This window comes from Rana temporaria, chromosome 10, assembly GCF_905171775.1.
Source record: "Rana temporaria chromosome 10, aRanTem1.1, whole genome shotgun sequence".
Taxonomy (NCBI): domain Eukaryota; kingdom Metazoa; phylum Chordata; class Amphibia; order Anura; family Ranidae; genus Rana; species Rana temporaria.
The window spans coordinates 44,089,752-44,094,706 of record NC_053498.1 but is presented as its reverse complement, the minus strand read 5'-3'; the positions used below and the strand labels follow the sequence as shown (position 1 = coordinate 44,094,706).

Sequence of the window (4,955 nt, the reverse complement as noted above, 5' to 3'; positions counted from 1 at the left end):
TGAAACAATTTCTCATACTCTTTCCTGTTCTTTCAGAAGAAAATGGCAAAAACCAGACCCCTTGCAGCACTGTGGTTCCTATTTCTAATCCTGGTAAGAATACTATCTGCATGGAGTTTGCATGCTATATGGGTGCTTTTGTGGGTTTTCCCTGGGTACTCCAGTTTCCTACAATGCTCCAAAGACATGCTGGTAGGTTATTTGATATGAATGAGCTTGTTTGTCCTCAAAGAGCTTACATTCTAAGGTCCTCTATCTCACATTTAATACATATACACATACTATGGCTAATTTGGAATAAGTCCAACTAATAGGGATGAGCTTGCCTTTGTTTGGACCTGGTTTCAGGTCCAAAACTGAAGGCCAGCTGTCATTCTTGGTCTAATGAGCTATAAGTAAGGGATTGTCCACCCCGCAGCTGATGTTACAAAGGGGTGGGGGTGTTCATGATATCATTGACCACTTCGCACCTTGACAAAGTGGTAACCAAGCCAAATTAAAAGGCTGAATTTGCCCAGCAGGGACACAAACAATAATTAAAAAGTAAACAGGGTTGTCTTTTCATATTGTAGCCTATACCATCCCTTCAATCGCTCACAAAAATAGCAGAGTAAACTTTAGCTAGTCAAACACTGATGCCTGCTGCCTGAAAAAAAAAAAAAAATCTTACAGATTCCTCTAAGCACACTTAGATAAATCTCACACTGCAGCTATTGTATTTGCACAGCCGGCTGTCAATAGAACTGACCAGTGATTGCATCTGATTGGATTTTCCAACCAATTCCTTTGATTTTTTAGTTGCAGGATGTTTGGTAGGTGGGGAGCAACAGGGCCACACACTGAGCAAATTTCTAAATATTCATCAGGACTTAAAATTTGTATAGTGTATGCCCAGTTTATTTATAATATACTTTCAAAGTCTACATTTGCTTGCTTTTTTAAAGCATCTAAAGCCTTCTCTCACTTTTGAGAGATTTCCTCTAACTTAAAGCGGGAGTTCACCCATTTCTAAATTTTTTTTTTTTCTTCCCCTAGATTCCTGCTCGTTCGGTCTAGGGGAATCGGCTATTTGTATTAAAATAGGTGCAGTACTTACCCGTTTTCGAGCTGCATCTTCTTCCGTCGCTTCCGGGTATGGTCTTCGGGAGCGGGCGTTCCTTCTTGATTGACATTCTTCCGAGAGGCTTCCGACGGTCGCATCCATCGCGTCACTCGTAGCCGAAAGAAGCCGAACGTCGGTGCGGCTCTATACTGCGCCTGCGCACGGACGTTCGGCTTCTTTCGGAAAATCGTGATGGATGCTCGTTATTACTAGGGGAATCGGCTATTTATTTAAAAATAGGTGCAGTACTTACCCGTTTACGAGACGCATCCTCTCCGTCGCTTCCGGGTATGGGCTTCGGGAATGGGCGTTCCTTCTTGATTGACAGGTTTCCGAGAGGCTTCCGACGGTCGCATCCATCGCGTCACGATTTTCCGAAAGAAGCCGAACGTCGGTGCGCAGGCGCAGTATAGAGCCGCGCCGACGTTCGGCTTCTTTCGGCTACGAGTGACGCGATGGATGCGACCGTCGGAAGCCTCTCGGAAACCTGTCAATCAAGAAGGAACGCCCATTCCCGAAGCCCATACCCGGAAGCGACGGAGAGGATGCGTCTCGTAAACGGGTAAGTACTGCACCTATTTTTAAATAAATAGCCGATTCCCCTAGTAATAACGAGCATCCATCTAAGGGGGAAAAGTGCCCTCTAAGGGTGAACCCCCGCTTTAAACTGGTCATGCATTCAGAAGACTGAACGAATACAATCAAACAGATCCCTCTATTCATGCTAAACAGCAGGGCTGGGCTCTCCCCTTCTGGCTACCTGAACAGTAACTGCATCTGATTGGATGGGGATGCTGTTTGGCTGACAATTTTACACCCAGAACATTTGATTTTTCATTTGAAGGATGTCAAGTGCTAAGGTGCAGACAGGGCAGCCAAAGCAGCAGATTTCAGCCAGTTTATTAGGAATAAAAAAGTGGGAGTATGGCCATCATCCGGGTATTGATGAACAAGTAAAGGGGGAGGGTGGGAATGGAGGAATAGTTGCCGAGGCTAATTCCAGAACAAACCCAACCAATTGAAATATGGACTATCTCGGTACTGATAAGTCAAGGCAAACAGTGATGAGTAAAAAAGATAATTTTATTAAATTAAAATGTTGCATTTAAAACAATAATGTACATCAAAAGATTGGTCGATTCTCGGCTAATTTCACGGGGTGTCCGCTTCCTCAGGAGAACCAATCTAAGGAACAATAATGCAATGAGAAAAATAAAACACAAATAATACAGTTCAGCAATAAATTAAATAATACGTAACAATTGAAATTTTACCCAATATGTAACGAAGCAGGCCTGGAGCCAAATCTGCCCAGGTGATTATCCCCCCGCGGCGGACCTGGGGGATGGTGCGTTGATCTCTAAATAAATGGCATACACTAGGTTAGGAGGGGCCCAGTACGTGAATACATTGAGGGTGGAAAGGGGAAAGGAAGAAAGGGGAGGAAGAGGGGAAGGAGGGGCAAAAGGGCAAGGAAAAGGGGGGGGGAGGAAGGGGGGGATATGGAAGAGAAAGGAAGGGCAAGGGAGGGAAGGGATTATGAGGGAAGGGGGGAGAGAGGGGCAAGAGGGACAGGAATACCCCATGGGGTGATCAAGGTAAAACTCACCACAGCAATTAGCATCCACAGATGCATAGGGGGCCAAGACCAAGAAAAGGATTCCCAATGGTGAGGGGACAGGTGGGCTGGCTGTGGACAAGGCAGGAGCTGTTCCGGATGTGTGGGGGTTTGTTCTGGAATTAGCCTCAGCAACTATTCCTCTATTTCCACCCTCCCCCTTTACTTGTTCATCAATACCCAGATGATGGTACTTTACTATGTTTATTACAAATTCCTAATAAAGGCCATACTCCCACTTTTTTATAATTATTGGGTGGATAACAATCCACACTCTTCATAATTAATTACTCAGCTTCTCTGGTAAAGTGGTTGAAAAGGCAGAAGTTTTTTTTTGCATCTTAATGCATTCTCTGCATTAAGGTACAAAACCTGAGTGCAGCTCCCCTTATACTTACCGGAGCCTAATTATGATCCAGCCATGTGCACTAGAGCAGTGGCTCTATCACTTTCTCATTGACTCAAAGACAGCAGCAGAAGCCATTGCCTCCCACTGCTGTCAATCACATGGAAGAGGGGCAGGGCTGCGCCACTTTCTGTATGTGCCAGATCCATCTTGGGAGCAAGCCTGCATAAGTGTTCCCATAGAAAGAAGCTTACTATGCGGGGGGGGGGGGGGGTCTAGGAGCACCGGCAGAGTACCAGAGAAGTGGAGAGATAAGGGCTGCTCTGTGCAAAACCTGTTGCGCAGAGCAGGTAAGACTAAATAAAAAAAAAGTAAAAAATTACTTTACTCTGACCGGTCAGGAAGTTAATAGAAATGTCCTTAATGGACACAGGTGGCAATAGGGGTTAACCATTCTCTACTCCCAAATTTATAATAAAAAAAAAGATTTGGCATTTTGTAAATTCTTTTTTTTTTCAGTTGGGCCCCAGGAGCATTTGGGCATAATGCTCTGGTATGCAGCATATGAGCACATTATGGCAGACTTACATCGCACCTGTCTGTCACGGGTGCTGCCTCCTCTGCCGCTCCCACTGGCTTCAGGTGCTGCATGGAGCTTGGGGGGTCCAGATGAATCCCCCCAATCATTCTGATCACCTCCCGTACCGGCCATCGCACCCCTGATCCATCCATGCTGGGAGCGGCATCTCCCCTTCCTTCCCACAGCTTCTACTCCAGTAATTTGACAGACTGGAGATAGTGGCAGGGGAGGGGGGAGCGGTGCGGGTGAAGTTTGGGCTTGAGGGGGCTTGGTAAACGTGTTTACCACCCCCTCAGTGAAGCACTCTGGGCGCATGCAGCGATCACTATGATCGCTCCTATATGCCCACTGATAATAGTAACTGTGAGTATCAGACTGTCAGTTTATGAATGAATGTAATCTCTATACAGATTCTGTATTTCATTCAAGTACAGTAATACAGAGAAAATTACTCTCTTCAGTCCCTTTCTCTGTCTCAAAAAAAGAAATACGGGGGTCTGATGGCTCACCAAAGACCCCCCCCCCCCAAAAAAAACTAATAAGACCCAGGGACTTTTTGGGGGGACGGCAACCCCCCCAGCCTCTCCATGGTGACAGGCCCCCCTCCCACACTCACCCCTCCATGGCGACAGTCTCCCCCACACACTCACCGCTCTACAGCCTCTTCAAGAGAAGCCAGAAGACCATAGCGAATATTAATTCGCTATTGTCACAAGTGGGTGGGTTCGAGGTGCAATGCTCTGTGCCCCAAGCCCAACTTTTTTCACCCCAATTAGAGCCTCAGGATCTAATAATGTGGCTTGAAAGAAAAAAACTCATACAAACGAGTCAGGAGCCCTGCAGGACAGTGGCACTCCTAATGGACTGGCCGCTCTTGGTAAGACCCCTTTCACATGGAGCAGACTCTGTCAAATAGATCCGCCTGCCCAGCAGGGGATCTGTCTGCTGATCCCCGCTGAGCAGGCAGATGAGAAGTCTGTGTCCGCTCTGCTGATCCAAAGCAGACACAGAAACAGCCCGCTGTTCTCTATGGGGCAGTCGGATGAAAACGGACCGCCTGTCCCATCCAATCCAATCTGCTAGATGGATGGGGAATAGAATCCCCATCTGTCTGTTTTTGGCAGACTGGACTGGATCGGATGCAGGCGGGTGTGAACAGACACATGTCCATTTACATCAGCCTCTCCATAAAGAACAATGGGTGGTCCGATTGGGCCCGCCCGAAAAACAGGCAGGCAGACCTGATCGATCTGCTTGTGTGAAAGAGGCCTAAGGGCCCTTTCACACGTACGGACCTTATGTCCGCATT

The 4,955-nt window shown here is 46.9% G+C and overlaps 1 long non-coding RNA gene across 1 annotated transcript; it reads right to left on the bottom strand.

The window, feature by feature from the left end:
• Positions 1–2,164: 2,164 nt before the first annotated feature.
• On the bottom strand, positions 2,165–4,955 carry LOC120916548. The gene is made up of 2 exons (XR_005744002.1): positions 2,377–4,955; positions 2,165–2,287 (listed from the first exon to the last, which is right to left on the bottom strand). It is a non-coding gene; the product is annotated as an uncharacterized LOC120916548 (long non-coding RNA).